At 35.2% G+C, this 15,719-nt stretch overlaps 1 protein-coding gene across 1 annotated transcript in view; it reads left to right on the top strand.

Moving 5' to 3' along the window:
* COX10 (cytochrome c oxidase assembly factor heme A:farnesyltransferase COX10) overlaps positions 1-15,719 on the top strand; it is a 117,315-nt gene that overhangs the window by 31,670 nt on the left and 69,926 nt on the right. The gene's annotated exons all lie outside the window — the stretch shown is intronic.

Raw genomic sequence — 15,719 nt, forward strand, 5'->3', positions numbered from 1 at the left:
TTTAGTTTGATAATACCTGAAGTCACTGTACTTTTTACAATGTATTACCAGCTACTTGGAGAAGTATCAATCTATTTCAAATAAGGTTTATTTTTTGTTATTATTTTTAATGTCAAAAGTCTTTTAGTGAGGTTCAAATAACCCTCCTACTTTACCAAAAGTATTATCCACTCCTATAACCCACGACGCCATCTCTTCCAAGTTGCTCCTTCCTTTTGCTACCCTCCCACATTTCTTGGCTAAGAGAATAATTTTGGTTTCACAATGAACATGTTTTTAATGAAAATTTGAATGAAAAGCAATATAAGCAAAATAGATTCAGATGGCTATTTTGGGTCTATTTTTCAAAAAAAAAAAATTTTAAATTATTACCTTTACTTAGTTACAAATTTAGGTCATAAGATTCAGCCAGGAATTCATTCTAATTTTCAGGCTCTTTTTAAATTGAAGAGTTGTATTTACCCTTGAGTACTAACTGCTGTCTCCTATTTAAATTATATCTATTTAAATAAAAAATTTAAAATAAAAGTGGAGGTGTTCTAAAAAAACAAAACAATAACAGCAACAAACTTATAAGCATGAAATGGTTCAGCATAAATCCCAAAATATTACAAAACGTAATACAGAGCCACCTTGAGTTGAAGCTTCTACCCCCCACCCTCACCCCCTGCCTTAAAAATGGTGGTTCAAGAATTTATCATGGAGAAAAAAACATGTCAGTTGTAGCATGACGGTATCTGGAGGGGAAAAAAATGGAATAATTTACATTTAGACAGAAATTTGCGGAAACTGAGCATAGACCAAGGTTTTAGAAACTTTAAAAGGACTGTGAGTTTAGATGGCCATTTTATTTTGTAGTCTGTAGGAAGCTTATTTACTATAGGGAGTGAATTAGGATCTATTGATTTTAAAACTACTCCTGGAGGAAGCCACAGACTACATGATGGGATTCTTTCTAGTACTGACAAATTTCAGCGTCTGCCTCTTCTGTTAATAATTCCTGCTCGGGTTGGTTTTCCATCCCTGTTCTGCATCTCAGTTACACGCTTCCCCTGTTCTTCCTTTAGAATGCTTTCATATTCCTCCTCCACACGTCGCTCATCCCCCACAGGCCTCTTCAGTGGTGGGAGTGACCCTTAGTTGCTGCTTCTTGGACACATGAATAATTGCTTCACCTTCTCATATTCATCATATTGCTTCCTTCTACTTGTCTGGGGCTTTTAATTTCATTTGGAAGGATCACAGTGCTTTAAAAATCTTAATGACTCTCATCATTGTACAATTCCATTGTTGTTATGATATTGATCAGCTTCCCAAATTATAATGTTTTATAAATAACATGTTGGAAATATTTTAGTTCTAATGTTGGAATGCAGTCACATAGAATTAAATTAATTCGATGCTATTTTCATTAGTGCTTTTAATTAGTATAAGCAGAACAAAGAGCACTAGGCAACAAGGGTTTAACTGAGTTTTTGAATAGTAGATAAAGAAATAGTCCGGGTGAAAAGGAACTATTCACTGCTTTTTTTAGAGAGCTGGTGTTCAACTTAAAAGAATTGTATAGGTGGTTGGTATGTTTAAAAGTTCTTTGGCTTCTAATAGAGCTCTGTGGGAAAAAATTTTCCTACTGTCCATGTTTATAAAAGGATTCAAATAACAGTTCATATTTTTTTAATACTTTCTTTTAGCTGTTATTAATTTAGTTCTGAGTGGTTCTTCTTTTTACCCTACTTCTATGATCTCTCTGTGAAAGTATGAAAAATAAAGCTTTGGAAAACTATTCTTACATTTGTTTTAAGGGGAGAAAATGAAATTCAGCTTCTGATTTATGAAGTAGTGACTAGTGCATAAAGAGATGTATATAAGAAACCAGTAACATTAAAACGTAGAAAGGAATTACATATATGTTTTGTAAAATATACACACGCTTCATTTGAAATCAGTGTGGCTTTAAAGCTGCTATGCCTTCAGAAGATGAAAGCAATCTACGAAATGTTTTTAATTTAGCAACTGAAAGATAAAATATTATAGATGGTTTTAACTGATCAGATCTTGAGAAATAAGTAACTAAAAGTGAAAAGCTGAATAGATTTAAGTAGAATGAATTAAGAAATTGAAAAAGATAAGAATTATAATTATTTTAAGTATTTAAAATAATAGATGCTATAATAAGCTGTATTGGGGAATTATTTTACTCATGTTACATATATATGAATTTTTTAATAGAGGTTAAGAGTATATGTCGATAAATACATTTCTACGGGATAAATTTTAATGGTGACATACTATTCCATTTTATGGATGTGCCCACAACTTTCTCAACCAATTCTCTATTTGTATAACTTTTTGCTTCTACTAGTGACATTGCACCAATCTCTAATTATTTTTAAAAGACAAAATACTGGAAGTGAAATTCCTGAGAGGAAGGCTACCAAACAAAGTGTATATGAAGCTGGTTTAACTTTGGAATGTATGATCTTAACAAAATAATTAATTTCTAACATTCATACAGTGCTTTAGAGTTTATAAAACATATTTACATAAATTATTTAAACCTTATGGCCTTGTGAAGTAGATGGCATTTCTATTTCTATTATTTGTAACATTTAGTTTTGCTGTTGAATTATTCTTTTTGAAAGCAACATTTAAAAAATTTATTATACAAATAATTTTTTCATTGCACATCAGTGAGTAAATATAGATAAGCAAAATAACAGTAACAACTTTTATTTTATTTTTCCCTATGCCAGATACTGTTGTTGTGTGTTAGAGTTACAGCAGAGAACAAAATTCCTTGTCCTCGTAGCACTTGTATTCCACCACCCAACGATCCACTTTTTAACATTTTGATTTATATTATTATAGACTTTTTTTGCACATACATACGCATCTTTACATATATATTAATTTCTCACATAAATGATTTATATAATATATAGTCATATTTTTTTCATATACGTAGTATATCATGAACATCCTTCTATGTCAGTATTTACTCTAACATGATTTTTAAGAGTTGTTTATAGATTCACCATGATTTGTTTAATCAATTTCTCCTTATTTGACATCTTAGAGATTTCCAATCTTTTGCTCAAAATAACCAATGCTAAGCTGAAATTCCTGTGGCTAAATCGATGAACATTTCCTTAACTATTTCTTTCAATAGATTCCCAAAATTGTGTGGTTGTGTTAAAAGATGTGTAGTTTTCAAATAAAAAATTGTAATTATAAAGATATGATGTTTTTCTTCTCAGAAGGCCTTTTATTTGTTTGTTTGTTTGTTTGTTTTCAAATCAACTTATACTTCCATTTGGCAGTATATGAAACTCATCACCAACATTGTGTATTTGAAAATCTACACCAGGTTTATAAGAGACATTAGATATGTCCTTTTCAATCAAGTTGTTTTGATTACTGAGGAGGTAATTTTTTTGTTTGGGGGAATTTTTTAATGTTTATTGGTCATTTGTGTCTGGCAGTAAATTTTGTCCATTTTGCTATTGAGTGTTTGCCTTTGTCCAGAGTTCTTGTTGTATATAGATTGGATTATTACCTCTTTGTAATGTAAGGTTTGAATATTTTTGGCAGTTTGGGGAGTGGGGGAGGTTGAAGTGCAGATGTTTCATATGTTTAAGCAGCCAAACCTTTTAATTTTTAATACAGATTTTCTCTACCTCCACACTCCTTAACAGTTTGGGCTGGGTAACTTTGTTGTGGGAGGCAATCTTGTGCATTGTGGGGTTTTTCCCAGCATCCCTTCTCTTTACCCACTGGATACTATTAGCAACCCTCCCCCTAAATTGTGACAAGTGAAAAGGTCTTCAGACATGCCAAGTGTTCCCTGGGGACCAAAATCATCCCAGGTTGAGAACCACTGATGTAATAATTTTTACTTTTGATTTCACTCTGAGAACTCTACCCAAGATCTTGGCTACTATTTCTACCTCAGGCAATCTCTAGCTTACATTTTTTTCAGCGTAACTACCCATTGATAGCTGGAGTGATCATATGTCCTGGTATAATTATTAATGTAATGCCCCTTTTTATTCTCAAGTGTTCATATTTGGACAAGAAATTATATGGTCACTTTATTCACAGCCCACGTATACATTCAATGTTTCACTGTAAAAGAGATGTGGTAAAAGTATCTTTGTGTCAGATGTTTGGATTTGGGCTCTGACTTTTCCATTCACAAGTGTACTGATTGAACAAGTATGGGTTTCCTCACTGCAGCCCAGGTAACTTAGCTTGCCTCATTTTTACCGTCTCTGTAGCTACATGTAGGATCTACTATCTTCTCTAATTGTGGTGTTGGGTGCCTGTGCACGCACACATAGAAATATGACCTTAAAGAACATTTTCATCCATTATTATTCTGCTATCAGTACATTGTTCAGGAATGTTGATGAGGGTATCTTTAATTTTCACAATATCTTTGGCAGATAGTCTTCTGATTACTACAGTTGTCACTGATTTCCAAGGCAGCTGGCTCTATAGGTGGGCAGCCTGATGATTAGAAATGTCTTCCTCTTGTTGAGCCAAAGTCTGCCTCCTTATAACTCCAACCTGTTGGTCATAGTTCTGCTCTCTCACAAAGCTCAGTGTTCCCACTTCTATTTGACAGTACTTCCAATGTATCACTTTCTAATTATGGTTAATAGGCACTTGTTGGTATTGCGATATAATTATTCACTGGTATTTTTTCCCTAGAGAACTCTTAACTCTTGAGACCAGTAATTATGACTTACTTACTTACTTGCTTATCCATAAGCCTATAGCAGGCCAGTAGAGTGAAATTTTAAAGGTAGTTAGGTTGGGAATAAAGGAGTACGTGTGGGGGGAAACAGGGAAAGTAACAAGAAGTGTTAATAATAATAATAATTGCAGCTAACACTATTTCACACTTCTGTGTGCCAAGTAATGTTCCAAGCATTTCACATATATTAGCCCATTTGCTTAAGTCTAGGTTCATGGGATTTCAAAAATGACTTTTTTGAAAGATCAAATAAATGATCAATGAGTTTATAATAGACTTATCTCTAAGAAGAGCCATTGATGTTCTTAGAGATTTTATTTTGGAGAAAATTATAAGAGAGGCACAAAACATAAGTAGAATTTCAGATCTGACAGGCAGGTTATAATTAGAAAAGTAAAGCTGATAAGGGTATGTTATCTTTAGAATCTAGTGTAACTGTGAATGTCGAAGAATTTTTATGAAAGGAAATAAGAGATCAAGAGGTGCATATAAAATAAGGTCAAGAAGAGACATGTTTTTTATTTGATACTGACAATACTTGAGAGACTTTTCATGGCTGAAATAAGGTAAAAAAGAAGGGCGTTGGATAAAGAGAGCTGAATTATAGAGTGGGTAGGGCAAAAGAAAATTCATAGCCTTTTAAACTCTGAAAGGAGAAATAGATAAAGATTTTTCTGTTTTTCCAGTGAGTATGAGATTAATATCTAATGCATCTTTCTCCATGTTCCCTTTCTCTGATGTTTCTTTTGTTTTGACTATGCAGTCTGCCTTGAGCAATAAGAATTGACTTTCATCTTCCATGTTGAACAAAAGTGGTTATTAAACTTGGTGTTGTATTCTAGAAGAATAAGACTGATGTTAGCAAAAACCAGTGGTGTGATTTATTGAACATCATATGAGTAAGAAAAATCAATATGAGAAATACATTTTTCTTCTGAGTGTTGTGATTTGTTTGACTTTGATGTTTTAACTGGTGGGCAACTGGCACTCATTCAGCGGCCTCTGCAGTCCATAACTTGTGGCTTATTCAGATGATTCAGATTAGCTACTGCGCTAGATCAAGTTTACATAGAGAGTCTTCAAATAGCATGTAGGAAAGAGTCTCCAACTAAATATGTTTTTTATAATAGGAAAATGATGAGCATTACTGAACGTCAAAAAGAAAACGCATTTTAAATGCAGAGTCTCTTTACTGAATTTATATAACCGTAAATAGTTTCTAAATTGCATTTGATTCCACTTCCAGAATGATCCGTCTAAGCAGAATGAGTTTGGCATTGGTATTCATCAGCAAAATAACTCTAGGTAAAGTTTTGCCAGCAAATGCAGAGATGATGATAATTTGAACATGTATTTGTAGATAGTATTTTATCATTTACGTGCACATTAACTGGTCATTATTTTGTTTACATCTTATGATAATTCTGTTAGGTGGCATTATTCCAATGTTGTAGAAGAATAAAATGAAGCTTAGTGATGTCACTCATCACACATATGAAAATGGCCAAGTTGGAAGCATAACCTGCGGCCTCCCTCTTCACTTCTTTTTCCTCCCAACTGAAATGTCCAAGTCCAGTCATTATCTTGGAATAGGACTATTCCCTCCCATTAATATGAATCTTTCTACACCAGGTTAACTGCTGACATCCTTGCTACTAAGTACTAAGGTTAAAGTACTAGAGTGGGCATGGTAATGTATGTATCTCTAATGAAACTGAGAGGAGTTAATGCACTTATGCCCTCAACAAACTGATTAATAACAATTAATGCTAGTTATTATTATTGTTATTGATATAAAAGTTTGGGCTGGTTGAAGCCCATATCTTCTATGCCTTCAAAATCTGATTTTCTTCTAATTTTCCCCAGTTAGGGTCTTAATACAGAGATTAGGGAGGGAAAATGTGTTTATTTTCCTTGAGTTTTACTTACAAACTATAATATATTGGTATTTATGAATTAATGTACACATATTTATTTCAGGTGTGTATATAACTGTGAATTCGTCATATTTGAATATATGATGATGACTTAGGTTCAGCAGACATTATTAATTCTCTACTATTTCATAGGCATTGCTGAATTGTATAGTCAGTTCTGGTAAATCTAAGAAATATTGGTGAAAAGGTTGGTAAATTTAAAAAGCAGATATTTATTTGAGATGTAATGGGAATAATGGAAATGATTTCTGTTTAGGTTTTTGGAGTTAGGAATCTTGGCTTGTGTCTCTGGGTAGCATGTTGTAATTAAACCTGATTTTGGAGACTTGGAGATTTGCTTCCTTCCTAGATGTTTCCCTGTCATTCCAGCCTCGCAGTAGTCAAGCTGAAGTTCTTTCTAAATTACCTTTTTTTTTTTTTTTTCATTTTCAGTTATGTTTTGCCTGGTAGTTTGTTCTTCTGAATCCCATTAGCCCATTTGTTATCTGCACTAAATCACAGACTCCCCTCCCTGTTTTCTAGGTTAGGTGGACTCTTGGTTGACTGACAACTGATGATACTGATGTAAAAATGAACTGTGTGGCTGATCCCCAGAAGATTGTATGTTTCCTTATCTCGTACTCACCCTCTTTGCCTTAATGGCAAACTGCTTTTAAGGTTTAATAAATGAAAAAGTTTCGATGCCTCGATATTATTTATACTTTAAAATTAGAGTCAATTTGATGATTATAAATTCCATCATAAGTTTCCAGACACTTGATAAGAATCAGGATTTTGGGGTGGGGGGTTGGATGGTAGGACAGATTTGTTATACCTTTGCTTCTCTAATCCAGACCAACTTTTGAAAATTCTTCTGTTATTTCTGCCTAGTAATGGAGCTCCAAACTGCTTTAGACAAGCTATTAGACCTTTAAAATTTATGTATGATTAAACAAATCCTAAAATTCACATTTTCATGACCACCCAGTCCTATCTTATTGATTTTCTAAGAAGTTTTAGAAAATATTGTTTGACAAAAAGGGGAAATTACTTAACTGTATGATTAATCTTGAGGAAAATTTCACTCTGGCATTTCCTTCAGATCCTTTGCCAGATTTCTTCCAAAAGCAATGATCACAGGGGAACAAAGAAATTCTAAAGGATTTGAATGATGGAATGTAGAGATAGGATGAAACAAAGGAGAAAATTTGATGGTTAATAAGATTTATGTATACTTGTAATCTAGAGTGTCCTTATAACCTTAAAATATACTGTGTAAACTTAAAATACTAAGATAACATGCAGTTTTAGCTTTTATTCCAACTAAGGGTTCTTTAGTGCTAGAAAATATTTACCTGCTAGCTTATAAGAAAAAAAAAAAACTACTCCTAAAATAAAAATCTGGTATAATATCCTAATATTTTCATTAATATATGTTAGTAAAATTATCATTATTCTGGTATCGCTTTTAGCAAAATATGGTTGATGATCTAGAAAATGCCATTGCTTATATTTCAGTCATTAGGTGAACTAAACAAGCAGGATTAAACAATGCTATGTATAGTTTCCTTAAATAGCTAGCCAAAGATAATGTGGATAAAGATCCCTCCCTTAAAGTTACTGATGTCATTTCCTAATTTAAAATAATGGGGATTAAATATAACATCTAACTTTAAGAATATAAAAGTATCTTAAGACCAGATTCCCAGTTTATATAAAAATATTCAGAGATTTGTAAGTTAGGATATTGGTAAAGACACTATTTACTGAGCATGGATTCCTTCCATGATTAGGTTTTTTAAATAAGTGTGTAGTTAACCTTGAACATAGATATGTGGACAATCCCCTAATCCAAAATCTAACCTCTTTTCCCACAAGAAGAAAAATCGTTTATAAGTTTTTAAACAGATAAATATTCAGTCATTTCAAATACTTCTGGCTTAAGTTAGGTTATATCAAAACTTTGATCCCTTTCATAAGTGCTCAGTGAACATTCAGGCTTTAAGACTTTGCTATAATTTCTTTGAAAGACAGGGAGATGTGACTGAACTAGTTCTCACTTGCACAGAATTTGGTTTATTCTGCTGAGTTTAGTTTAAAATTATTGAGGTCAGAGGAGGCTGTTAAAATCCTCTTGACATTCACATGCCCATTGGAAAGTAATTCTGATTTTCCTAGGACCAGAAAGCCAGGTGTCAATAAGTAGGAGAAAGTGCTAATATTATGTCGTGGTCTTTTTTTGAAAGTTATTTTCAGAAAGGATCTTTACACATTTATTGATTACACTTTTGCTAGTGATAAAAGATTGATCCCTGCTCTGAAGCAGCTCCCACCAGTCTGGTAGAGGAAGACAGATGTGTTAATAAATAAATACAATAAAACAATAAATTGTGCTTTTATTGGTGTGGAATATAGGTGGTGCCGTGGCTGTCCAAAGGAAGATGTAGGGAATGGTCATTTCTACCTGGGGAAGTCAGGAAAGCTTCATAGAGAAGTGACCAGAGTATCAGAAGGTTAGATCGGTATTTAGCAGGTAGACATGTGTGAGAGATGAACTTTCCAGGCAGAGAGCATATCATGAATAAAGACAGAGAAATGTGAAATATTACATACATGAGACCATTCAGAGACCTGCAAGCATTGCAGTGCTGCAGAAGCATAAGCCACAAAGTGGGGAGGCTACTGTGAGAGATTTGGCTAAAGAAGTTAACAGGGTAGATCATCAGTGGTCTTTCATGCCTTGCTAAAGCATCTGGACCTACCCTGTCAGTGTTGGGCGACCAGTGGTAGATATTAATAAGGCCATAACACAATGGCTTTCTACTACTCTAACAATAGAGAAGAAAATCCTAATTTTGATCCTACGGACTCTGCATGAGCTATTTCTTCTCTAGTCATCTCTCCTTCCACTGTCCACATCTTAGATCATAGGAGCTAAAGTGTCATCCACTCAATGAATACTTCCTAAGCACCTATTATGTGCCAGACACTGTACTGGGGTGCTAGGCATACAGACAGGTTACTTCTCTTGTGCAGTTTAAGTGGAATAGCAAGAGATGAGCAATAAATATGTTAACAAGAAAATATCAGGTAAGGAGTAGTACTATGATGAAAAAAAAACCAGACAGTGCAACAGCATCAGGTCCTCACAGGCTTTTTGACCCCCAACCTGGTCAGTTCTTCCTCTTAAGTCACATTACACAGCTTTCTTTCATAGTGCTTTTCATGATTTACAAGTATATATAGGGGTGATTGTTTGATTATAAGCTCAGCAAGGGCAGGGCCCTGTCTGTTTATCCATAAATTAAGGCTTGGCACATGAGAGCTACTCAGAGAGCCCAGTAAGGCCTAGTGGTTGAGAACAGACTCAGTGATCAGACTGCCATGGTGCAGATTCTTTTTAGGCCACTTATTGGTCTTGTGACTTTAGGCAGTTCACTTAATTTCTCTCAACAGAGGAGGTTGTTGAGAAAATTAAATGATATGCTTAATTCTTAGAAAAGGGCCTGGTACTTAGTGAAAATACAATTAATGTTAATTTTCAATATTTATTAATAAAAATTTTTGAATGAGGAAAGGAGGTAGGAGATTTCCCATTGGTTTAGCCATTTTGTGGAGCAAAGCTTAAGGACAGACCAATTTGGATAACAAAGTAGTTAAAATCATGAGAGCCTGAAGGGGCATTATTAGAAAAGATGTTAAGTTGAAAGGACTTGCTTATTAAATGTAGTGAGGAAAAGAAAGGTGTATAAAATAACTTGTAGGTTTCTGAAATGGTGGAGTGGATGGATAGAGTGCCATTCAATGAGGTAGGAAGTACAAGAAAAAGAGTGAGTCTTGGCAAAAAAAATAATAATTCCATTTGGATTTTTTGGGAGGGGGGTGCTCTGCTTTTGGTACATCTAGGGTAGAGATGAGTAGGGCCATCTTTGGATCGCAGGGAATTTTGGCAGGAGATAAAGATTGAGAGCTGGTACTATAAAGCTAGTTGGTGGCGTACAGATGGGTCAGCTTAGAATAAATCCCAAAGTCCCAAAGCCCTCTAGGTGATCTGGCCTCAGCTACTGCTCTTTTCCCTCTGGCACCCTTGCTCACTCCACTTCAGGCACGCTAACTTCCTGTCATTCCCCAACCCATCAAGAACTCCTCAACCCAAATATCTTGGCAGTTCCTGTGCCCTCTGCCTTCTTATAGATAACCATATCTATAAATAAAACCATATTAATAAAGCTTCAAAGTTTTGTTCAACTATCACTTCCTCTGAGATATAGAACACACTGACTCTCTTTGTACTTCTCTCCCTCTCCTCTGACTTTTTTTATTTGTTGTCTGTTTCCTCCACTAGACTGTCAACTTCATGAGAGCAGAGACTTGGTTTTATCTATTATTTTTCCCCCACTGCCTAGAAAAATGTCTGATATATGTAGTAGGAGCTCAATATATGAATGAGTAAATGAATAATGAATGTTGCTTATTGTCTGGTGGGAGAAATAATCATCAATGAAAAAATTACACAGATAAATGTAAAATAACAAGTGGGAAGGCATTTAGAGCACAGAGAGAGGAAACTAAACTATCCATGAGGAAAACAGTCAGATGGATTGATGTTGAGTGGAAGACCAAGCTGGAAACCTGTGCTTAGGGCCCCCAATGCTTACTTTGGTCTTCCTATATATCACTTCCTGGGGTGAGGTGGGAATTTTCTGGGGATAGATATAGCTGTGGAACTCCTTAAACTTTGCTTAGTTCCTGGGACTTATAATTGCATTAGTAGGAAACAGTCTTGCTAATAAGCGATTATAGACAAGCCTCTGAAATGAGATGTTTGGGTTTTTTTTTAAAGCTCTCCCTGGTCACAAGGAACTCATCTCAATTACCCTCTGACTTTTTCCATTTCAAAGGCAAATGTTCTTGGGTCCCTTCTTTACATATTTCACTTGCTGTTTTCAGACTGTGTGGTGGCCCTGATGAATTGATGACTGAGTGTGCTGGCCAAGGGGAGCAGCTGTTATGATTGGCCTGGATAAATGCAGACCCCCCCGTGTTGCTAAAATCTCTGATGTTTCTATATAAGCTAGATATTTGCATTTTTGGGTGAAATTTCCTGAATTTTAAATGTTAAATGTTGGCTCAATTTTTTTAAACACTCCATACCAAACAAAACCTGTGAGTGGGTTGAATTTGCTTGGAGGACCCCCACCCCCACTGCAACTCTGGCCTTTTTAATAAGACATATATATTAATCATTTACCAAAATTAAAAAAAAAAATTATGTCTGAAGAAAATAAAGTGTTTTCTTCTGAAAACAGAATTCTTCACAACTAAATAGTGGAATGTCTCTACTTATTTTCATCATGCCTAGAAAAGAAAAGCACAAAATATCTCAGTAGCTTAGATAAAATCAAGCCACAATGGATACTGAATTTTAGCTTGTAGATTAAGCTGCTCGCTTTCATGGACGTGTGTACCTTCAAGAGCTATACTGTAGAAGAGCTCATTATTTTTAAATTAAAAGAGGGGGAGAGTGATGGTGGTACAGTTTTAGCATCCAAAAGGTAAAGTCTAGGAAGGTCAGATAAAAATTGCTTCAAGAAACACCTGGAGATTTCAAATGTGTTTACAATTATTTCTCCACTGATGGCCTTATGTTTCAGAAAGTGCCATTAATTGTAGTAGAGTAACATACAGCTCTTTGTGAAATTTAAGTCCATGGACTTTCAGCACCTTCAAAGACAATAAAAATTCCAGCCTGCATTTATCTATTCCCCTATGAGGAGTTACTACAATATATATTGTATCATTCCATATGAAATTCTTTGGCTAATTGTCTTTCATTTATTTGCAGTTGTCTGAGGTCAGTTTTCCTTTTTGCAGTTGTCAAACAGCTGTCAAATTAAAAGACCAGATCCTAAAGTTAATTTACATTTCATGCCATTCCATATTAGTACATTTTTTTGGCTTACATTTAAAGAGTTATCCACATTTTTTTCCCTCATTAGCCCATTTCTTTTCTACAAATGTCCACACAGATATTAAGTGTGATGCTATAAATATCTATTATTTTCTAATCGTAGTTTTAAAAAATTCACATGAAGTTCTTTTAAAAAAATCACTTGAATTAGACAGCCAATTCTACTGTTTTGTTTTTTTTTTTGCAGAAGAAAAAATCAAATCATTTTAAATTTAGTTTTCATTATCATGCTTATTTTCATCCTTTTATCATTTCTGTCAAGTTGAAATTTAAGTAGTAATTGAATATAGAATTCTTCATCTGCTTTCTAAATGCCTGTATAGGATAATGTAATAGTAGAGAATTCAGCATTCATTTTTAATCAAAGAAATATTTCTGGATATGCCATTGATGTTTTACTTCAAAAACCTGCTGGCAGCAGGTGACATTAACACTGTAATCCTCTGTAAAAGAGGTACTGAGGCATCTTAAAATTTTTAAGGGGTTATTTGAGCAAAAATTGATTCATATTTGGCAGCACCAAACTAGAACTGGCTAGGAGAGGAGCTAGGGGAAAGACTTATAGAGAAGATGTGGAAGCAAAGCAAGGAAATTATTTGATTGGCTATACCTTAAGCAGTTTACCTTATTTGGGAAAACCTCCTTGTCTGTTTGTGATTAATTGTCCTTAGGTAGCACAGAAACATTCCCATGTTAGTTAAAATTTCATTTTTTTCCCTACAGTTACTTTAATCATTATTTGTTTTGTTCTTGTTTTCTAATGAACTTGTGTTTTAGGTAAGGCTTAATTTAACCTTTTCTGGATTTTGACACATTCTATGCAGATCTAATAACTCCTTGTAAATTTCTATGTTACACCTTTTATTATATTGAACTTTAATTTTGTTTTTGTATATCTAAATGTTCCACTAGCCTGTAAGGCCCCCTCTTTGGCTAAAAGTGCATATTTTATTTATCTTCATCCCCGGGACTTGGCAAATAGGGCTAATAGATAGTCAGTGAATGACTATTTAATAAATAAATGAGAAAATGAGCCAGCAAATGAGAACATAAGTTTAGTAGTTAAAGAGCCCAAATAAAGTGTTAATTTGTTTCTTTGTTCATCAAAGCTGTTATTTAAAAGTGAAATTACATTTTACAGGGTAAAGAAGAAGATAATCCTATTATGTATGCAAATTTTTTTAGAGTTATTAATTACCTTTGAAAGGTTAGCATTGAGATTGTAATAAATCAAGTTGAATTAAAATTGGGTAATACTAAAGTAGCAGATAAAAACAAGCTAAAGTTAATGATTATATAAAAGTTATTTATAACAGGAAGCTCTAGTCAAGCTGTGCGTGCCTCCTCCCACAAGCGCATCAAAATGACAAGTAAAATATAGAACAGCTGTCATTGAGAATCCTGAAGTCAGCCTAAACAGAAGTCCTATAACTAGGGATATACAGAAGAAGCCACATGGAGACTGGAAGGACAGGTGGAGACACACAGAGTGGGCTGATCCCACACCCACGTGTAGTGGATGAGAATCGGGAGGGATATCTTGGCTGCAGAATTCCCTCCTGAGGAGCTGGGGGTTCCAGTCCCAGGAATAGAAGTCCTCACAACTTCTGGCTGTAAAAACCAGCAGAGATTGTGGCTGAGATGGAAGGCAACTATTATCCTAGGCATTCCTCTTAAACAACCTTTGCATGGACTTACTTGCTGATGGACTCACTCACTCTGAGCTCCAGCACTGGGGCAGCAATTCGAAAGGCTCCAGGAATATACAGGGAGGAACTAAGTTGTCTGGCTTCAGGGCAAGAGCTAGAAGTTCAGCTTTCTCTCAGAGAGACATGCTGTCAGAAGCTATTGTCCCTTTGTTGAGCCCTCCCTTTTCCCAGCGTACAGACACAGGTGGGCACCATATCTGAGTCTCCACCAACCTGGCCAACTCTGTTTGCCTGCCCTAAGGAATTCCTAAGACCCTGACCCACCTAACTTGTGGGCTCCTTCCAGTGTCTTTTCTATGCAAACAGCCCTGTCTTGGCTCATGCTGTGGACTTTCCTAAAATCTCTCAAAGGTTCAGAACCCCAAATAAGCAGCATCTGGCTTCAGCGTGCCCTATACCTCTTGCTAAGCAGCCCTAAGCCCAGCACTAGTGGCACCTGGCCTCGATTTGTAGCTTAGCCTCTCCTAGACACCTCTAAGCCCAGCATAAGTGGCAACCATCTGCAGATCACTTTGTGCCTCATACCAAGTGGCTCTGAGTGGGCTCAAGCAGCAGCTGACGTTGGCCTTCAGAGTCTCTCCCAAGAGGCTCCAGAACCAACACACACAGTGGCCAGCTTCAGACCATACCAGAGCACCACACAACCACTTCCACAAATGGCTTACCCAAAGGGCGGACTTGGAAGCACCAGAGCTCTGCTTAAACAATTCTGCTCCCTAGGGTCAGCCCCTGCACAACAGCTCTTCGTCTGTCATCACTGCCAGTCCTCACAACCAATCACCCCGAGGGTCAGTCTCTCCCATTGACAAGCAAACAGCAACCAAGGCTCAACTACAACAAGAGTGTACACACAACTTACACAAGGGACATAACTGGAAATATTCAAAATGATGAAAAGAAAGGATCTTCAACCAAGATTACTCTACTCAACAAAGCTATCATTTAAAATTAAAAGAGAAAGAAGAGCTTTTTAGATAAGAAAAAGCTAAAGGGGTTCATCTTCACCAAACCAGTATTACAAGAAATGTTAATGGGACTTTTAAGAAAAAGAAAAAAAAAGATAAAAAATATGAATAATAAAATGGCAGTAACTACATATCTATCAACAATTACTTTAAATATATTTTAAACACTCCAGTCAAAAGACACAGAGTGGCCAAATAGGTATGCTACCTACAAGAGACTCACTTCATATAGAAAGACACACACTGAGTGAAAGTAAAGGGATGGAAAAAGATATTTCATTAAAATGGAAACAAAACAAAACAAAAAAAAAGCTGGGGTAACAATACTTATACTAGACAAAATGGACTTTAAAATAAAGGCTATAATAAGATAGAAAGAAGGATTCAGTAATTCTACTT

The sequence above is a fragment of the Pteropus medius genome, unplaced genomic scaffold, assembly GCF_902729225.1.
Source record: "Pteropus medius unplaced genomic scaffold, Ma_sr-lr_union100, whole genome shotgun sequence".
Lineage (NCBI taxonomy): Eukaryota > Metazoa > Chordata > Mammalia > Chiroptera > Pteropodidae > Pteropus > Pteropus medius.